At 47.1% G+C, this 22,049-nt stretch overlaps 1 protein-coding gene across 1 annotated transcript in view; it reads left to right on the top strand.

Annotated features, from left to right (window-relative positions):
• The first annotated feature begins 1,121 nt into the window (after nt 1-1,121).
• LOC120949255 (uncharacterized) overlaps nt 1,122-22,049 on the top strand; it is a 49,575-nt gene continuing 28,647 nt past the window's right edge. The window contains exon 1 of the mRNA XM_040366439.2: nt 1,122-2,019. The gene's annotated coding sequence lies outside the window, so the exon portion shown is untranslated. The remainder of the gene's footprint in view (nt 2,020-22,049) is intronic.

The raw sequence follows: 22,049 nt of genomic DNA, 5'->3' as shown, positions 1-22,049 counted from the left end.
AAACACTACTCATCAAAACTACTACCTGCTACTATCTACCTTAAAATTATGACAAATGATTGAACCTTAGACAAAGTGAATTTAATTTATTATTACTTAGTAAGTTTATTGTAACAGTTTTAAGATTTAAATTGACATGAAACCGACTACTTGATGAAACCTTTACAATGTGTCAATATTTTGTGGCGCTTCAACCTATTTTATGTATTAAAATTCACATGCCTGAAATTGTTCTAATCATTCAAATAGCAGAATAGAGAATATACCAAAAGCTTTTCCATTTCACACCGAAGGGTGCACGCTACCAGATAAACTTCGTCCTCCAAAGTACCCACACATACACTCTCCGACTGCGTGCTGACACGTGATAACACGCACATCCACATGCAAGCGTGGTCACCTTCCTCCAAGCACACTCGCTTGGCCTGGCGAGAGTTGACAAAAAGTGTACAACAACAACAAAAACATAACAATCACATAAAATGCTTCGAAAGCTTCCACACTGCTGGCGCAGTAGGCGAATGTACTGCGATTTGACAGCTCACACGTAGAGCGTCGCCGTACGGGTGGGGCGGCAGAAAGCAGAAAGGAAGAGAGCGGAACCGCAGCTCCCATCGTCGAATAATGCTTGGTCGACCCCAGAGCTAGTGGGACACTGTGCAAGGGTGGGTGATTGGCACGGGTTGGGGATACGGGGGTTTTTTGGCGTGAATCAGTAACCACCATAGTGTAGGGGTGTGGTGTGTGTGGGTGGGATGTATATGTTTTTTTTTCATCGCTTTTGCTTGCTTTGCTCTCCGACGGCACCGGCTCCGTGTGTCCGTATCGGGCGAATGAAGAGCACCGAATAGCACCGCACAGCACGGCAGCACACAAAAAAGCAACCTCAACCCGCACACATTCACACACACGCACACTCACTCGTTTACGGAGTATTGTTGATGGGGATTTTTGTTGTACGAGCGTGTAGCGGGTGGAAGTGCCACAGCAAAAGGGGTTTGAAAAATGGCGAGAGAACCTGTATGGTTGGTTCAGAAGGGGCCGCGACGATGGTGTGCAGGCCGCGGGAACAGTATCCAACTCTCTCTCGCTCGCGTATTGGATCTCCGCTCCCGTCTGTGTGTGCGGTGCCCGTTTGCGATTCGGCTCTCGTTCGGTTTCGGTCGCGATGGCGGAGCAATGGCGCGATGATGGCAGCCACACCAATGGCTGCCCACGATAGGCAGTAACAATCTGTTCGCCGCACAACACAGTCCTGGGGAGCGTGTGTGGTGCGTACGCTTTGCATCGCGCACCACGTTTTCGTAACGAAACGACGTAAGAACGTATGATGGCACACGGTTTGGTACTGGCCGTCGTGTGATAACCGCCAAAAGGTTACATTTTATCGAACGTAGTATTAAATGAAGCAAATGTAGCAGATGAGTTTACAGTGTTTTGTGTTTGGATGTAAACAGCAAAACGTTGTGGTAAAATGTGCCGTTGTTGACATTGACTAGTAGCCGGTAGTGCTAAGCCACAGGGCGTCTACATTCTCCATGGCTAGTTGAATAGTTGGCGCCAAAAAAGAAAGCAAGCTAACTACAGAAGGACATATTGATCAATTGTGACAGGCAAACGAGATACACTGGATATTACGCAAAAAATGTCAAATTAACATGTGCTAGTGGGCAAACATTTTGTAGTGCTAATTTCACCGAGCAAATTAAACAAAAATCTTGAATCTTTAGAATGCAAAACAGTGTAACTATCGACACTTCGTAAACAAATGACAATGATAGTAGTGTAACGGACTTTTAGCTGTTCAAAAAGTGCACTCTATATTCTCACTACACATTTTCCAACGCATTCACGAACTTTGCTGTCAAACGTGTAGTGGCGCACATTCAAAATACTCCACCAGCACACCAAAACAGCTGTCGAGCACGGCAGAGGCACGGAAAAAGCCGGCTGAAAACCCCTCCTCTCTGTCCACCACAATACCGTCTACACAACAACAACACCGCCACAAATGAACAGGTAAGTGTGGTAGAGAGTGACGACGAGACCAGCCTTTGAGCTGCATCTGCACATTGTAAACAATGCATGTCGGCAGTCCGCCGCCGCACCATTCTAACCCGAATGCAATGCGTTAGAACGTCGCCGCGCGCTTTATCGTGCGCAAATTGCGTTTGTAAACAAATCTCCACTGACCCCTTTGGCGGTGGAACGAAGAGAGCCGTAGGAAGGAAGAGGGGCGTGAAGGAGAGGGTTGAGAAGGACGCTACGGGTACGAGCGTAACGTTGGTACGCAAACACACGTACGCGTACGCAGAGAGACATTAACAACAACAAAAAAATGGCCGTAAATATCTCTTCTAAATTGTGTACTTCGGAAGACGGAGTTGAATTACGCTCGGTAAAGAACAGAAGTACAGAGCAGTGGCCTGCGCTTGAGAGGCACGACATACGGCGAATGGTCGGGTTTTATGAATGGGTTTTTATCCTCACACTGCGTGTCGCGTACGTTCGGTGGGGCAGATGGAGCATGTCGTTGAGGTTTGTTTTGGGGTTTTCTTAAGCGTTTACCAGCGTTTGTTTTGTTCGTAACAAAGCGTGCTAATTATTTGTGGGAGAAACATTTTGGATGAGATGATTAATCTGCACGTGTTTTTGCGCTTTCAATCGTTTAACCGTCCCGGGTAATCTATAACGGCCGTTGCCGTGTTTCGATACACGTATCGATAGGGATGGTACTTCCTTTAGCTGAGGGTAATCTTTCGTTTGAATTGTTTGAACTGGCAGCAAGGTAGCACGTTCGGAATGCAGAATAATGACGAACATATTTCTTTACTATGTTTGCGTATGTAACAGCATATAAATTTTATGATTTCTGTTTTACATGCTGCAAAGGCTGATAAACACACACACCCCCCGTGATAAGCTGGATTTGGCGACCTGTGTTAGGTGAAATATAAACGCCGTATCGGATTGTTTCAGTTGTGCAGCAGAGATGTATAGAGGGAGTGAAAACATAAAATGCGCGCCGAAATGTGTACAGCGTCTTTACTAGCCACATTTGCCCGCTTACCCGCCACAAAGCCCAGCTGCAATGAGTTTGCTCAGGTGTTAAGAAAATGCATGCTCGTAAATTGCAAAGTTAGTGCCCATCAACCCTGGGGTTTGGCCCGTTTGGAGCTCCTTCGCTTTTTGTTTTGTTTTAATACTGCCGTAAATACAACCGCCATTCCGGAGCAACATGGGTCACGGGGCCACTCCGGGAGAAGCCCCCCTACCACGCCGGCCCACCAAAACAGGGCCGATATTTTGCATGTACTCGATCAACGGGTACATCGGAGCAATTGAAAAACGGATTTTTTGTTGTGTTTTTGTTTGTCTCCTTTCTTTTAGAAGGACACTTTCGAGTAATTGAGCGCGCGCGCGCTTTTAACTCCGTAACACACTAACCCTTTGCTGTGTTTATGTGTGTGTGTGTGTCGTGTTGTATTTGTTATTGAAATGATTGCTAACGCGCGCTCTCTCGCCGGCGAAGCATCGAAAGAACATCGTGCGAGACACCGACAAGAAGAAGAAAAGGCACAGCAGCATGTGCTAGGCAGCGCGCATACCACAGCACGCATCAAACCTCCGGCCCTGCTGCCGCCGCTTCCTCTCCGGCCCGCACCGACGGCTGTTTGTGCATATCTCTCTATTCAAAAAAGCACGTGCCACTCACGAGACGATGACCGCAAACGCGAGACGCCGGCAGCAACAATAACAGTAATAAGAGCACGAGGAGGAGGAGGTGAGTGGGGTGTTATGTTGGTACAGCAACAGCAGCAGCAGCGACGGCAGCCGCAGCAGCGCGCACCGTACCGTATTTACGACGAGACACGACACGATGAAGGCGCCGCGCAATAAATCACTCGCCAATTTTCCTTCCCGTCAACATAATGTATTCGAGAGCGAGAGAGGGGAAATCGCCCAGCAAGCGAGCAGGAGAGAAAGTGGCCAAGCCTTTTGCTGCGGGTGCTGAAACGAGACGGGCCAATATGTGCTGCCGGGTGCTATTAAACTGGGCTGGGAAATTGGATAAACGGGGATCAGAGAGGGATGGGTGGGGGTAGCTCAGCATATTCTCAATTACGGGCTCCTTTTCCAGCGGTTGTAGTTGTGCTCTTGCGCACGGATCTGTGTGTGTGTGTGCGCTCTTTTTTATGTTTGTATGTTTATGCTCCACCACACTCCACCATGCCATAAAACGAGTGTATACGGTTGTGTGTGTGTGTACGTGGGTGCAAGGGAGTGATATGGGTACACCATCCTTTCTCTGCTATTTCTTGCCAGCTGGGGGTGGGATTCTGCCTTGTTTGAGTCGTCACTGGTAGCCGCTGAGCAAAAAAAAAAAAGAAGGAAAATGAACACAAAAAGGCGCGTGTCACGTTAAAAAATAAACAAACTCCACTACACACGCAAACACACATACATAGACGTTCGGGCAGCATCTGTTGATGCGCGCAATAATAATAATGATGGTGCATTTCTAAACCAGCTGATTGTGGTCACTGTCGGGTTTTTATTGTGAGTGTGCGGTCGTGTGCGCTCACGAGAGCAAATTTTTGTCTTCTCCGATAGAACTAAAGATAGATTGAAATTAAGCTCACATTTCTTCTATTTCCTATGTTCTACAAATATAACCATGGATGAGGCTGTGGTTGTGGACTTTTACACTTAATCCATTTACTTGCCTTTTGTGTACGCAATCATCGTTTATTAAGCTCGTACTGAGCTACTTCTACTGCGCCTGGTTCTGTGGAGCTTAGCCTAGTCAACATCCTCAGCGTCAAAACGTTGCTTTCCCCTCCATCCCTAGCGTGCGGTTACAAACAAACAGGTGATTCATGGCGCACAAGTGCAATCAGCAAAACGCGCGTGTGTCTAGTTGTGGGTTTTGTTTTGATTGCCAATTTCGTACCGCCCGACCCCGAAAAACGAATCTCCCGCAAAGGGGTGTGTACGTCGATCAGCAAACCCTTGCCGATTCCGCGGCCACACAACCCGTCGCCCGTACCGTCTAATTGCGCGCGCGCACACACATTCCGGTTGCCAGCGATCGAGGGGACGGTTCGGCGTCGTGTGATCGTTTGCGAGATTTTCCCCGACATTAGGGCACGCCGCTGTACCGTACTACTCACGCTCTCCGAGACGCGCGGCAATGACACGCTGGATTAGATGCGAGATGACTGATGACCGAATGCCGGTAAGAGAGCACGCAGGGGTGAGGGGCGTGCATATCTACAGTACGGTGAGGGGATCCTAGCACGAATAAAACCCGCCGCCCGTGCGATCGATCGAGCAGGGCAGGTGTATGGTTGGTTAGAAAAGGAAAGGGATGATGCTTGTTACGGTCGTGGAATGTAAACAAAGTGAGCTTAACCTCCCCACCGCTGGGGGGCCCCGGTGTGGGATGCGAGTGCAGCTAATTGCACGATGATGGATGGATTTCATTGACGCGGGTTCGATTGTGCGTGCGTGTTGGTGAGATCGCGGAATTTGCCGATCAACGTTTATATTGCTCTTCCGCCGGCCGGAATGGTGGCTCTCGTGAGTTCGCTGCCGAGGACAGATCTCTCACCAGGGTCTTGCTAATCTGGCGCACAGTGCGAAAATATATTAAAAGATGTGATAACGCTGAACTTTTGAAATAGTATACAATCAATTAATATCAAATGTTATATTTTTATTTGAAATGAGTTATTGCAAGCAGAACAGATGCAGCAGAATGTGGGGTAATTTTCTTGAATGTATTGAGCTAATCAACTAAAAAATAACTTTAATTATGCCAACTCAAAGTCTTGTGGTATCTAGTCCCTAGGAAAATATTGTAATTCTGTCAGACTGGCTGTAACTGTATTATGCTTAACGTATATTGTGGTTTAATGTTGCTAAAAGCATTGCATCTTGATATATTTCGTTTATCTTTCTGTTTGTCTCTCACTCACCTTAATATTGGGACCCTTCACGATTCTAGTCAGTTTTTTGTATGGAGTTTGACAGTTGGAGGCTGAAATCATGTAAACACTCCATACACGGCCACACATAAAACTAGCCTGCAATTTTCAGTCTAGATTATTCTAGCCCCGAAGCTAGAATTAGATTCGAGTACCTGCTCGAAAAATGGCAAAACAAGGTGGTGTTTATATTATTCCCAAGATGCATTAAAGAGATCTGGTGATGGAATCCGTAATCAAAGTGCATGTAGTCCAGGTGGTCTCATAGCATGTTTTTTATAACCAAATTTGAACAACACTTTTTGACAGGACGGGTGAAAACTTTTGCTCCAACGAGCTTTCTGGAGGCTTGACGAATACTCAAAACACTCTTAAAATCCTCATTCAGAAACAGAAGCGATAAAAATCAGCCTTCTAAATTCATACACCTTGGGATAAGCCCACCTGTATATTATACTCACTTAGACAGCTGCTCGAAAACTGCTATACAATGCAAACAGCTGACAGGCTGAAATTTCAGCCTACGAACTTACAACGGAAAGGGCCCCATTAATAGTTTATGTGAGTGTTAGTTATTTCAATGTGTTAAGGATTCAAATTAACTTTGTATAACCCCGGCGTGAAACCAGTTTTAGATGATCTACAAATCTATTATAAAATACATCGTATCTTCGTCATCGTTATACATGCTGATACTCTAATTTTTTTAATGTTTAAAGCTCAAAGTCTATAGAACGATCTAATTTGTTTTTTATTCGAGAGAGTGAACCTTCTTCCAAAATGCAATGATAAAAAGACCTTTCACGTGTTTGATGAACTCTCTTGCACATTGACCATCCTCTCTCTCGTCAGAGGATCGTTGTCGCAGTACGGTAGCGATGAAGGTGTCGCTTCTTTTGCAATTCGTAGCCGTTTATTTTGCATAAATACATAAATACAAAAGCTGCCCTCTAACTGCTCTCATTTTCAAGAATGAATGGATGTTAAAGTTCGCTAAAAGAGAGGGTAAAATCTCCGCGCTCTTGTCGTACAGCGTTCAAAGCCCCCTTTGAACCCTTTGCAACAAGCAGAGAGCTAGAGAGAGAGAGTCGGAGAGGAAAAGGCAAAGAATGAGCGAATTCGAGTGTACACTCGGCCATGTGTTTACATGCGTGGTGGTGTGCTCAGTGATAAGAAAACTATTTCCGTGCAAATAAACAAAACGTACAGCCGATGAAGCGGCTGGTGGAAGGGGCCGCTTCATGAGACCGCTTCAAGAGAGGGAAGGCATTAAAACACGTAAAAACAGAACTTGCATCGCAGTGCTCTGTCCGTGCGTCTTCCGGACGGTTCGACATCTTTGTGCATCGCGTTCCGGCTTAGGCGCCCTTTTTGTTTGATGGCCCGTGCTCCTTACCCACTCCCAAACGAAGGGTCCGTTTTTTTCTCTCTTTCTCATGGTGATTGCGTATGTGCGGGATTTCTGCTGGATGGCAATTAAATGCTCTCTATTTCGCTGTGCGAAGGTGTACACCGGTTCCGAATAAATGCTCACGCCATACTTTCTCGCTCCTCGTTTGCTCTTTGCTGGCAAACGGCGCGCACCGGTGACGATACAGGCTGTGTGCGTCTTAGCATGGCACACGTTTTGTCGTTCACGTCGTTGCCATTGCACGTGCAAAGGCGCACGGAGCAAGAACGCGTCAATCGTTTCGCAGCGGGTCGTTACATTTTTGGCCAATAGTGGACGGATTTGCCGGCAAGGGTTACGCGGTGCGTGATCGATCCATTGTGAGCAGCACACACTTTTATGCCCGCAGATGTTTAAATATATCGATTATGTTTTAACGTTTGGAAGTTTGAAACAATGTTTTATACTATTTAAGACACATGCCAAAAGCGTATGCCTTAAACATATCTCATTTAACCTTCGGCATGAACCAATCGTTTCGTTCACTGCCTCCGATCCGTTAGCTGATCTCATGGGGATCCGTTTAATCTTCACCAGTGCCGATCTCTTACCGATCGTTTCTGCCTGCCTACCACTGGGACCCCGGGACCATGTCATTCAAAAGTGTCTTGTGGTGCTACTTGTGCCCCTTTGCGCGAGTGCTGCAAACCGGTCCGGAAAGCACGGGGCTTCCTACATCAGCCTCAACATCGCTCGGGGTAAGATCGATGCGAAGAACCAGTTCGCTTAGTAACTGTCGCTTCTCCAGCGCACACACACAGACACTCGTTCTGTAGCGTTAGGCTGTTGGAAAGCTTTTGGGGCTGGAATTTCCTGCTTCCAGAACACTGCCGCCGGACTAACCAACCCGGTGCACGGTGTAGCGTCCTGTGCACATACATACGGTCGTGTGCATCTCGATTGGCGCTTCGCATGAAACACCTTCTTGCAGGGGCAGGTCATTTATTTTTTCTCCTCCCCTGTAGTGTTCGTATGTTATTGTGTTTGCATGATGCAGCAGCACCCTGTTACAACGGGTGGTAAGGGAGGGAAGAAAGCTGTGGAATGCACATTGATGGAGGTGGGGATTTAATGCAAAAATATTTTCTCACGCAACTCACTTCTTTGTGTGTGTGTGAGTGTGTGTTTGTGTGTGTTAATAAACTAAAAGGAAGGAAAGATACCATTGGAGTGTTCATCTTCCTTGTACCATTTGGTTACTGGTGGGATGCATATCTTTGATATACTCTTCGTTCTATTATAGCTCAGTATGTCATTTTCGGGGAATGATGGAATTAATTATGCAAGTTTGTTTAGTTGAGTGCGATGTCGTTAGTAAAAAAAACTTTAAGATTCTAGTTTGGGGCAGTATTGAAAATTTCAGCCTAGTTATATTTTCCATGCCTCAATGACACTTGAAAATAATATTACAGCAGTATTGCTTGAAAAGAATACTTTTTTTATGTTGTAAAACATCATTCTGAGCGCACTCTACAAGATAAATAACCTACATGATAAGAAGATAAAACCTTACAAGAGCTTTTCTTTAGAAGCACGCAACAATACTGCATTCTACTTGAGTTTGGTTCAACAATTTAGGCTGACATTCTGGGGTCAGCGAAAACCCCTGTAACGTAATACACTATTACGAAATGCACTTCAGTTACTCTATGCTGCAGTTTGGTACCTGTCCACTTGTTCTACGGGTCGCATCACTCCCCAAGTAAAAGCTCCCGTTGCCATCATTGCGACCGTCATCATCGTTACTATGGAACCGCTTTGCAGTGCACCCACCTCCGTGGTGATGGTACCGTTGACTACGTTTTGGTCCTTTTCAAATCTAATTGGCCTGCAGATTGCAACACACATAGTGGGGAGGCTTTGGGAGGTAGCTCTGAATGATGCATGCTGCAGCGGGAAGCGGCAAGAAGATCAGGAAATCATTTTCAACCTGTACAGTTTGCCAAATCTCACATCATAATCCATTCGAAACAATGGTCTCCGTGAGAGGAGAACAGCTTTCGGTGCACAGTTCTGGGTGCATATTGTGTTCTGACGATCAGGTCAGAATGTTGCAAAACTGGGTCTGGTAATAATGAATACATAACATCCTTGTGACGGATGTGTGTGTGCATGTGTGAGAGAACATTTCATCGAAGCTTGAACATGACCGCGTTTAGTAAGGTGGACGTAAAGTGTATGTGTGTGTGGACTCGTTTCGGTTACGGTCAAAAATATTGCACACTCTCGCTTGCAGAACCCTTCTACCCCTAGGAAAGCGTTTGTTTTGTGTACATAAGGATGCAACTGAAATCATTGCTATGTACGTACGACACGTAGTACGGTGTGTGAGATGGTTGCGCTGCGAATGTTCATCTGCGTACATAATCTATCGAATGATATCTCGAGCTGATGCTATGTCATTGTACGATGCAAATAATTAAAGGAGCGGGTCGAAAGGAAACTTTGGGATAGAGAGAATAGCAGCAGCCTTCTTAGGAACCTTTAGCGTATTTGCAAAGCGCCTAGAAACGATCATGCGCTAAGTCAAATGATCGTACATGAAGCGAGATTTGTGATACTTCAGAATCTGATTCAATAATTGTTGCTTATTGTAGGAGCCTTTTCATTAAAAAAGTAAAGCAATTAGTTTTTTATCTCTTCATTTTCTTGCCGATCTTCAATTACAAGCAAACTTATCTTAAAACTTATTGTTGAAGGTGGAATATACTTTATGTTGGTCCGGCTTGGTCTTTTTCGTCGAAGAAGAAAGAGAAATCGATCGATCGATGCGCTACGTTTTGCACTGCTCATTCCGTGCCAGAACCAACGCGAATGATCGGAGTGCGAAAAATAAGAAAGGAAAGCCGCTTCCACTCACTCCGAAGGGCTTAATCAATTTTCCGTAAAACTTGTTTTCCGGGCCCTTTCCCCCGAGCCAACGGTGTGGCGCAGCAAGAATATTCGATCGAAATAAACGGGGGGAGGGGGGGGGGGGCTTGTGTGTGGCCTCTAAACGTACTAAAACCAAACCCTGCCACTGCCACCGTTCAGTTATCCTGCCGCTTCCTGCTGCATCATGTACAAGCGCTGGGAAAAACAAACTAATTCTCGGCAAAACAGTGCACACAACCCCCATGGAATCTCCTCCCGGTCCAGACAACCGAACCGAAAACTGGCTGTCCCAAAAGGATAGAAAGGGCTCTAGCTCTATGCCGCCACTCTAGAGCAGGGACACGAAAATCGAACCGAAGCGCCGACAACCAAACTTTGTCGCTGCGAAACGGTGTTTGGGGGAGATGCCGGGGACGAGGGAGAGGGAAAAATTAGTCTGAAGCCACCTTTGTCTTTTCGCTTGACGCCGAGCGCTTAAGTGGGGTTGGTCGGAAGCCGGGAGCCGGGACGAGCATTTTGATCGTCCCAACCAAAGCTCCCTTAGTCGCAAAACCTACAAAACTATCCGAGGCAGTTTTGCCTGCCTTCGATTATCATCCGCCGCCCTTCGTGCACAGCTTTTTCCATCCCCATCGTTCGGTGTGAGTTGGTGTGTGAATCATTTATTTGAGCACAGTCGATCGTTGGGTCGGCTTTTTGTGTACCTCGGTGCGCTCGGCTCCGCGCCAGAGCCCCGCGTTCTTTTTTAGAATCCTTTTTGTAGAAACAAAAAAGAGTCCATGGTTATGTCATTTACCAGTGTGCGAGAGTGAAACAGGACGATAGATGGCGCCTTCGGTTGGAAGTAGACGGGCGCGGGCGGGTTTGGATAAATCGCCCACGGCTCAAAGGATATGGCACTGGAAGGCAGCAGCACCCTGACACGGAGCAATGTCCTGCGGCAGAAGCATCGGCAAATGGGCGATAGAACCGGTGGCAAACTGGAGCTTTTTTCACCTTTCGCCCTGGCTGTATATATATGTGTATGTGAGTGTGTGTGTGGGTTGAGGGAGCGATCGAAACACATCGCCCCTTATGTACATCCGAGCGAAGGAACAACCAGAACGTAGGGAAAATAAGGACGAATTTCCACCCAACACGGAGCTTATGTACTGACACACAGCGGAAAGGAAGAAGGCAAGCAGGCGGAGTGGAGCTGTGAGGAGGCAGATATGTATGTACCGTCAATTTCGCCCCACCGAATGCGTCCTGCCTCTTGCTACCCCGCTATCAACCATTGTTCGGCGAACGAAAGCCACCTTTCTGTGCCGCGCCATCCCTCCCCAATTTCCCTGGTTCGCCTGCTCGGCACTAGCGATGATGAGTCCTCGTCCTTACAATGTGCAAAAAGAAGAGAAAGGAAAAAAAAGGTTGGTTGGTTGGTTGGTTGGTTGGTTGGATGGTTTTTTTTTATGTTTTGTTTGAGTATACTCGCTGGCAGAATAGGTTCTTGCTTTATGTTCGCGCTCGGCCAGAATCGAAGCCCGAGTGAAGCGTGTTGGCGGCGGTTTGTCCTGTGCCACCCGATGCTGCCCTTGCTGCTTCTTTGTGAGTGTGTATGTGTGTGTCGTTTTTTTTGCTTGACAGAATGGCGCATGCGCGCACACACGCCACACGCTGCTATAATTTATCCGCTTTTCCTTCCTCCAGGACGGGATGCCAGCATGATGGCCCACCAGCCCCTACCGTCGCGGGGGACAGAGGGTGCGAGTGGGAATGTTTTATGTAGAATCCTACAGAGCACGTAATGCGCCAAAGCGAGCAGGCCGGAGCGGGGGAAAATGAAATAGAAACAATCTACATAATGTGTTTCGTGGCGGGGTAACTCCGGTAGCTTTGGGGAAGATATGGCCAGGAGGTTGAATGGTTTTTTTTTTCAGCTAGCTCTTGGGCAACCTACCTTCTAACAAGCACACGGGCACTGCTAGAGGTCAGGCTGTAGCGAAGCTGTGTTGTTTGTCGCTTTATCCCTGTTTTTGTTCCCACTCTTTCTCTCTCTCTCTCTCTCTCTCTCTCTCTCTCTCTCTCTCTCTCTCTCTTATTCTCATTCTCTGTTTCATTCTGCCCCAATGCTCCTCGATCCTTCCTGCGCCCTCGTTTAGCGGGATCGAAATTCCGTTCTGCCAACCACGACGGGAAGCAAGGATCCTCCGGTTTTTGGGGGCGATTTTATTGTTCTGAATCCGAAAATAGAACCCCCGAACACAACAGCGGCCAACGGCAGCTACCACCATTAACTCGGTGCTCGGGCGAGTTTCGTTCGCTTCGCACACACACAAATACACACACACACAGAAACCGTCCCCCAATATGGAGTCGATCGGGCGATTCGGGCGGCGAGGTGTAAATTGGAATGGGCTTCCGACGTCATTCGGTCGAGGCTGGGTTGAGAAACGGTTGGATCGTGAGGTACTTTTCTCCTCCCACCCTCTCTCCCACACACTCACACACACACACTCCCATACGATGACGATGGCGCCTTCGTGATGGTGATCCTTTTTACCATTTGCTGGAAACCGACCGAGTGTCCTGCTGATGATGATTAAAATTTCACAAAGATCCTTTCTGTGTCCGTACCGAAGCGGGGCTAAAATGAGCCACGAATATGGGGGCAAGGTTCTGTGGATGTGGAAGGCAAGACGGGAAAATCATCTTTGTCGTTCCTTCTCTTACACGTTCGATTGGTTGAGCTCGAGGGTCTCGCTGGCCAACGTTTAGCGTGGCAGGTGGGGCGAGAGCGGTCTTTTGGCACGACGATCAGGATTGACCGTGGTTTTCCCATTGGAAAGAAACTTTTTCTCCACTGTTTCAATTACGAGCAGCGAAACAATATGATCGATACCAATTGGGGAGGGAATTGGGAGGATGAAATTCTCCATTCACGTTGGATACTCTGGAGGGAAGAGAGTTGCTCTTCCGGTTTCTGCCTTATTTAATGCTTTAGCATGTTTTGTTGGATTGCTACTCTGTTAATCGATGTATTTGTTTGCTTCATTTAGAGTGTGTGCAACGACTTTGATTTTTATTTCAAAATTATATTACTTTATGGATAATTTCTTTTAAAATTTTGAAGTTCTATTTATCTTTTATTATGTCTTATCATTTTCTATTGCTAGAAGCATGTGTATTTTTATTTATATAAAATATCAAACTTGAACTGTTTTTTTAATATTTTGGAATATTTAATAATTTACTATTTTTCACTATTTTAATTAGTTACAATTTGATGTTTTTTTCCTCTAAAATCCAAGAACCAAGAATCCAAGAACTTTGAATAGCATACAATTAATTTAAATTAATGTCAACCGTGACTACCCACCGCAAGAAAGAATGATTTGTGCGACATGGCTTCAAAGCTCCGCCGTTATGAGCCGCCATAACAAAACACGTCTCATTCAACGCACTTTCACGCATATTCTCAACATCATGATTCTCCGTTTCCTTTCCACATTCCTCGCGAACACTTCATGTGAATGTCCTTTACATATCACAATGGGATTCGGATCCATCCGCTACCGATTCCTCCTCCGGTCGCTACACTAGAGCGCGGATTAGCCTAACGCCACGGTGCTTCCGTTGATCGTATGCTCTCTAATCAGATGTTTCTCGCAAAGCAGGCCCTCATGCAGGCAGGCCCGTAGAGTGATGCGAGCGGCAGAGGATGAAAGCTTTCGCCAGCAAGATTCGATTTCAGGGCACCATCTTTCGTCATCGTTGCTCACTTTCACTTCTTCCCGGAAGCGCCAAAAAGCACGAACCACGCGAACCGTTGCAGTCGGTGTGACTGATTTCCCATCACGCATGGCACGTGCATACCCACACACACACACACTTCCCTACTGCCCCCGCCAGCTTTAACGGTATGCTCCGCGCAGCTAAGGGTGGCCCTTGCCGCGCGGTACGTATGGCATGTCATGGCAAGATTCGTTAACATATTCACCATTGTTCTTAGAACGTTCGGTGCCCAACCGGTCGGACGTTGCCCGACCACTCGACTGAACCTGAACCTGTTGCACCCAGGGCAAATAAATAAACACCTACGCGAAAGTGTGCGAGACGGCCGGATGCTGCTACCGGCTGCGGCTTGCTGCACTTTGTATAAATTTATTGCTCTTTTGTATTGCATGTGAGTGTATGTGAAGCGTAAGGACTATTCTAAACTTAAACCTCTGGTCGCTAGTTTGTGGGCCAAATACATTTCAAAATAAATATAGTGCCTAGCTAGTGAGTGGTTTTTGTAATCAAAGCTAAACAAAAGTTTAACTTTTGCTGGCTTTGCTGGAAACAATACAATTATGATTTGGCGACGAAAACGACAAACGGTCATGATTTGTCTCGAATGACGCACAGGATAAGGTACAAGGTACTATATCCTTGTTGTTGACAAACGAAATATATTAAATTGTAAACGTTGTGTGTGTGTGTGTATGGCGAGAATATGTGTGAAATTGCACCGGTGCATTGGAGGCAGTCGCTTTTGTTTGCCTACCTGCTGGATCTGCTGGAGCGTCTTGTTATCGCACACCAGGCGCCTCCATCGTGTTTGCATCCGTTTCTCGATCGTTGCATAGTTGCAGGAGCAATGAAAAGATAAAGAACAAGAGAGAGAGAGAGAGAGAGAGAGAGAGAGAGAGCGCGAGGCAGAGCGGTGTATCAACGTTTCACTCCCAGCAAGTTCGATGAACACATTCTTCCACCGCTGGGTAAATAAATGTAGGTCAGCCTTACCAGATGCACGGACGAGCAGCTGAGAGCTGCACCATGTTGGATGTGTGTGCGTTTGTTTGGTTTGATTTAGCGGATGCATACTTTTGCTACGGGTCAACGATCACAAAACTTTGCTTATTTTCAAATACGCCTAGCGGGAGTAAGTTGGCATCAAACTTTGTGCTCCCTGGAACGCGCTTTACTGTGGCTTTTATGCAAAAGCTTCCAGTAGCATTGTGACATGATTGCATCACCTTTGCTCCCAAAAAAAAGCATGCCAACGGCTTCCCTCAGCTACGCTATAACTTGCTGCTCTCCGGCTGACTTAATGTCCCGCTTTGTCCGGTTGATGATCGTCGGCAGGCAGCAGAGAGCGAGCTGCAGGACACTTAAATTGCACACTCTTACGCTCGGTGCATACATTTACAAAAGGGTTAGGTCCCTTTTTTTATGTTTGCTTTTTCCTTCATAAAATTTGAGTGCGTATGTGTGTGCGTGTTTTCCGCTTTATTGTATGCTCCGTTTCTCTACCATCGGGTGGGGAAAAGTGGTGGAACAAACCACCACCGGTGGAAAGGGAGTGATGTACATTTGGGTTGATGATCACCACACACACATACAAAGACACAAAAAAAGAATCCAATTTTCTTGCTCATGTTGTCCCGCACTCGCTCTATGTTTGCGCCTTACATAGCAGCACAATGCTTCCCATGCCGTAAATTTTCCTGCCATGCTGCTGCCATCCCGCTTTTCCGACCAATGTCGACTATAGAACAAAGCACACACAGGACGGCAGCCTGCCAGCTCGCAGTCCCGTGCTTCGATTCTACCCATCGTCCCAGAAGCTCGCTTCTGCTGCTTATGTGATCCGATATGCCAGTGTGTATCGCCTATTTCCCTTGCCTCTCCGTGCGAATATCACCACAATCCTGCCACACGTGGTAAATAGTGGCGGGACACAGCGAGCGAGGAGTACCTATGTACAACGCGCCCGTTCCTGTGTACCGTGGGCTTTTAATGTCACCGGGCGGTGTGTTGGTGTTGGTGCCGTTTCATTGTTACTCCGCCGTACATTGATCCTTTCCGGCGTCGGATGCTGGGCGACGTTGGTGAGCATGCAGAGGGTGGCAGAGGCAGCAGTAGTGAGAAGGGCATTGGAAAATGCTTTATATACACGTGCGTATTGTGCCCGAGAGAAAGCGAGATAGGCAGCATGAGCGGAAGGAGATACAGAAGAAAGGTAAATAGAGCAAAGCATCATACCGAGGATAGACGCCATCAATTGCTCTTTATGGGGCGCGAGACGAGATGGGGCGCGAGGTGTGAAGGATTGGAAGCTTCACTGTACCTAAGCATTGCGAAAAAGTTTAACCCTCCCTTATGTACTGTATTCCCCCAGCAGGATGAGCTCGTGGATCTTGTATGCGGCTTGCGGAGCTTTTGCAACTGCTTTCCAGCACCCGTTTATTAGTTTTGTTTTTTCCTTTGTTTTTTTTTGGTTCATGGTAATATTCACCAAGCGGACGTTCGTTACCATGGTAACTGTCACCGAGCATGGGACGAAGAGGAGGTGCTGGTCGGAGTGCGGTAAATGTCAAGCTCAACGTTGTTTAAAATATGTGATGCTTCCGTTCTGAAAAGAAAAGCTGGAAAATCTCCTCCTCCCCCCCCCCCCCCCCTCACAAATGGTCGAAAACAAAAAGCGGGAAATGTAAAGGAAACGAAGGAAAGTTTTATGTATGTTTCGAACTGGCGGCGGACGGGAGATGGAGAAGATTTTGCACTGCATCGCTCCTCGAGCTCGATCGGGTAGCTCCCCGTGGAAGGCGCTTTGATTTTCTTCCTTCCGTTTCGTGGCCGTCATTAGCGAGGACACAAACCCTTTTGACAGTGGCGGTTACCGATCGGTTGACAGTTTGGTTTTGGAGGGCTGATTTAACCGTTGCGCTCGCGAGCTCAAAACGGGCCATGCTGTTTGCTGGACCCTACCTACCGTCCAGTGAAGCTGGCTGTCTGCTGGCTCGTAGACGGTGGACGGAGGTTTCCTTTTTTGTCGGTATTTTCTGTCGGTTTATCGTTCGAAGATACGTTCGTTGCAAAGTATAGCTTGCTTCTTCCGTCCATGCAGTGACGTATTTCTACGTCAATGAAACTAACGCACCCTCTTTGGCAGCAAGAGCGGGCAGGGCTAGGGCAGCAGACTGCAGCGTGGCAACGTCAGTCAACAAATAAATAATGCACCTCGCAAGCAGGACGAAAGAGAACGTTATTCTCCATTCAGGTGGTACATATTGACGACATTTTCGGCAACTCTTTAACCTTGCACACCACGGCACACAAACAGGACAAACTTAAAGATCCGAAAAAAAAGAGTACGGTCCCCGTTTGCTCAGGAAGTTTATTTTGTGTGGGCGAACGAACCCGGCAACAGGTTGTGTCGCCGACCTGGTGCACGCCGTTGGGCGACCTTTTTATTTCTTCAGACAAACACGACAAAGCTCTCCGCCGTCTCGCACTAACGCACTCTCTTTGTTTTGTTATTTTCTTGCCACACTTGTGGTGGGTTTCTTTACAGATGCAGGTGAGTTTGGGCGATGCTGACACACGGGGTGCTGCTAGCTTCAATGATGCAACAGTACGCAAGATAACTTCCAAAGCAGATCGCTCTATGCTTGGTGGAGAGTAAGTCAATTAGGGTGGGAAATATTGTTATCCTTTTTTTTAAATTTTCCTTTTAGATGGATTTTGGTAGTTTTGATGCTTTTGAGGTAACCTTTAATGAAACACTGACGAACGCATCCTTGCCGATCAAAGTCAGTCTAAAAAGCGTCAAGGCAGCGTTCTCAGCAACTTCAAAATTGAACGCAAATCACGCTTTAAAGCCACATTGAAGTGAGGCTTTAAGATTTATGATTGATTCCAGTCGTGGTGCATTTCACGAGCCATCGCACAATCACAACACGCAAAGCTTTTGCGCAAGCAGGGAAAGAGCGACGAACTCAAGGGGGGGCGTCCCGAGCGTTGTTAGGGATTAAGCGGTGCAGCTTTAATCGGTGCTACCCCAAAACTGGTATGGCTACTGCATTCGGATGCATTCCTGAATAACCCCCCCTGCCACCAGTGGTTGGTAGCTGGTGGAGCTCGCGCTGTTTGTGGGTGGCTTGTGGGTGTTGCACCCTTTTGTATGTGCGTAATTGTGTGCCGCTGGTGACCGAATATCATAATCCATCCGGGTGTGAGGACAGTTGTTTAAAACACAAAACATCCCAAACGGAATGAGCAGTGTTGCACAGTATGCAGCGGTTGAAGGAAGAGTTGTGGATTACACCATAAAAAAAAGGAAAGTAAACCAACAAACAGCTTTTTTCCCCTCATAAGAGCTTCCCGGAATGAGGCTTTTGGATGGGACAGTTTCCCAGAAATGTTTGGTCCACATTAGCTTCCCAGTGCAACAGCAGCTTTCTTTTCGGAATGGAATCATTCAATGACCAATTACAGTTAAACTGGTGTTCGAAACAACAACTGTCGCTGGAAAGGTACATAAGTGCTTACGTACGGTTGACTGATTGATTTACTAGAATTTCCAACCCTTGTACAAAAAAACATCGATCGTTTTTGTGGAATATTATCTAATGCATTAAAAGCTTTGATAGAACAATTGTAAAATTAACGTTAAAACAAGCTAATGGAATGATATGTTTGGTATTCTCTCTTCCTTTGTTCCATTCATATAAATTCCCTCTAAATACATTACAAGACCTATGCAGAAAAAAGAGAAAAGCGCTCTGCAGCTTACACGCATTATCGGTAGAGCTATCAAATGAACAGTCAGTCCAGCACGATCTGCCCTCGCTTCGATATCAGCCTAAGCCAAAGCGAGCACTGAAATGAACGCTTCCGGTTCATTCTGTCTGCCGTTTTAGCCGTCGCCGTCGTCATATCATCGTCGCCGTCGGCGGCGGCAGCAGCAGCAGCGGTTGCCGGTATCACTTAATTAGTGGGTTAACTTTAGACATCGCACACACATACACCCCCCCCCCCATCGGCTGCCCGCTCAAGAGAAGCAGAGGGACGGGAGGGAGCTGGGCGGACCGTTAGTCTCCGGTCCCAGACGCAAGGTCGCCCCACAAGTGGGCTATCCCATCAAACACACACTCACGCGCGCACACGGCCGCGTACATGAAAAGCAACAATGCAAAGAAGAGCCACGCGGTCATTCGATGTTTATGCGAGAGCAGCAAAGCACGCGGTCGTCTGAGCATATACATATATAGTGTGTGTGTGTGTGTGTGGGACCTGCCTCCCTGCCTAGCCATCTAATGGTTGATGATAAGCTAATCTTCTCCTGTGCGTATGTGACTGTTGACGGTTTATCCTTTTGAGGAGAGAGAGAGAGAGAGCACAATTAATGGTCAGAGCAGAAGCAGCCAAGAGCACAAGGTTCAACGCTTTGGAGTTCATGTTAAATGGTGCGTGGTGGTGTGCCGCGAAAACGGAACATGAGTAACACACTATGGACAAAGTCCGGCCCGGAGGGTAGGTACGATGGGTCGAAAATAAAGCATTATCGTGAACGAATGTGAGAGAGTAGAAGTTATTTGTTCGAAAGAAAATACAAATGATGCATGTAATTTTCGGAATGGGTACTGGCTGAAATGGATTCAAATGCACTAGAAATCAAGAGACGAGGATGATTCGTAATGCTCGTAGGTGTTTGGTTGACAATGGCCGTGGGATGCCATGTTGAGCGTACACCGAATTACTGGAATTCAAAAGAACATGATGTGTTATATCAATAATTTCATTCGTTAGTAAAAATAATCATTTATTATAGTATAAAACTACTCCATAAAAAATCTATTTCGTCTGATCGCAGCACACGTAAGCATTAGAGTGCGTCATTTGTGCGTACAGGCGGCTTATTACACAGACACTCACTTTGCTCCCAATTCTTTCCAATGCCTCCCACTTCTCTCCACCTCCATCACCATAACGACTTGTGTTGTTCATATGCATATGTGTGTGTGTGTGTGCGCTATTTTACGTTCCAACGATACGTTATCCTGACGAGCGTCCGCCACCAAACAACGGAACGGCCAGCCGTAGGAACGGATTTGTGTGTTTCTATTTGCGTACGCTTTGGCGTTCGCGTTACACATACGCACTCCCGCCGCACGCACGCACGCACTTACGCATCACCCCCAAAACGAACGGAACGCGGCCGGTGGGTACTACCTTCGACCGCGGAACGGCCAGACAGCAGCCAGCATTCATTCAATCTTACACTCCACGCGCCGCCACCGTGCGAGGGAAAGGAAGTGCATTTTGTATCTGTTGCGCCACCACCGCGCCACCTTTCCGTGGGGCCTTCTCTCGTTTGAACTGATTCGATCGCTCTCGCTCGCTCTCGCGCTCGCTGTGGCGCACACACCCGCCGCTGGCTTTGTTTATTCTGCCCCGTGCCGCGCTAATAATAAGTGAGCATGGAATAAATTTATGAAGGTCACCGCCGTCGCCGTCGTCGTCGTCATCGTCATCTCGGCCGCCGTTTTTCGTATCTACCCGCGGCTGCAGGGCGGGCGATTGAAGAGGGGAGCTGTGTAAGCCATCGCATAAATATAGCGTACAGCGCTTGCCGGGGATTGGTGGGAAGGGGACGCAAACATGGCCTCTTGTTTAAACCCTTTCTATAGATGTGTATCGGTGTGTGTGTGTGTGTGCGCTTAGTTTGGTCGATTCTTTTTGTTTTGCACATGCTTTCTTCTGCAAGTTGCTCGCTGTCTCGCTCTAGCGTTCGTTTGTTTTCAATGCCCTCCATTGATGTGTGAAATCGGTTGTCGTTATCCAAACGGTATGGCAGAATGGCGGTATCGTGCGAGCGAGAAAAAGAGACAGAGTGTGAGAAAGAGGGTGAGGGTTGAACAAAAATGAAGCCTACTAATCATGCCGGGCCGAGGGATTTAATTGCACACTGTTGATGTAGAGCTTTTTCTTTCTTTCTTTCTTGTCTTTTCTGCACCTCTTTCATCTCACGCTCATCTCCCTTTTTTCACACGCGCTTGTAATACAACACACACTCTTTTATTGCCCTGCCGATCACTTGTTACGTGTGTTTATGAATGAAATCGCTTATCGCGTCCGGTGCCGGTGCTCTAATAAATCGTACAGGCGACCAGATGGCAAAAAGAGAAGGAGCAATTGCAAATAGAAAAATTCATTCATGAATTTATACTAGAGCAACAAAAAAACAACACACACACACACACACACACATACGACTTGTCAAGAGGATACGTGTGACGCAGCTCGTAGCTTTTTACTGTTATGACGGAAGCATTCTAAGCCACACTTGGCATTGAGATTAGTGGCTTTGTGTTGTATACACTTGATCTGTCTGCAACGATTGGATGGGAGCAAATAGAAAAAAAATGTAAACATCACCCCCCTTGCCAACGAAAACTACAAACTTTGAAGATTCGTAGAGGCCTCGCTCCGCCCCGTCCCTTAGCCCGAGAGCTCCAACAAAAACATTTAATCGTCCCTATGACGTTTTATTGCGATACCATTCTCCCGCATCCCCCCACATCCGAGCGTGTGCAAGGGATTTTCTCTTACGTCATCGGTGTGGTGGTCGTTGGCCTCGTTCCTTTGCGCTGCGGGCGCCCGCCCGCCAGCTGTGCGAAACTGTGAGGCCCTGGAATTTATGCATGATATGCCGTCGCCGCCGTCTTCGTCATCGACAGCAGTTGTCGTTTGTCACCTCGTGCCGTGCCGGGGGTGACATTGGGGCGTGTGGCTGGGGCACGATTAGTCATTTGCCGGTCAACGCTGCTTTTCAAGTCATGCAGGCGAGCGTGTTGGTTAGGGAAGAGGTTGGATACTGTTTTTCGGTGTGTGAGTGTATGCAGTTTTTTTCCTCTTCTCCCATTGCGAGTGGTGAGTCTGCCCTCATCCCCTCGACTTGTCTGTGTTCGGTTTTTAGAGGTCAG

The sequence above is a fragment of the Anopheles coluzzii genome, chromosome 2, assembly GCF_943734685.1.
Source record: "Anopheles coluzzii chromosome 2, AcolN3, whole genome shotgun sequence".
Lineage (NCBI taxonomy): Eukaryota > Metazoa > Arthropoda > Insecta > Diptera > Culicidae > Anopheles > Anopheles coluzzii.
Note: the sequence above shows the minus strand (reverse complement) of the source record. Positions and strands in the feature narration are given on the sequence as shown.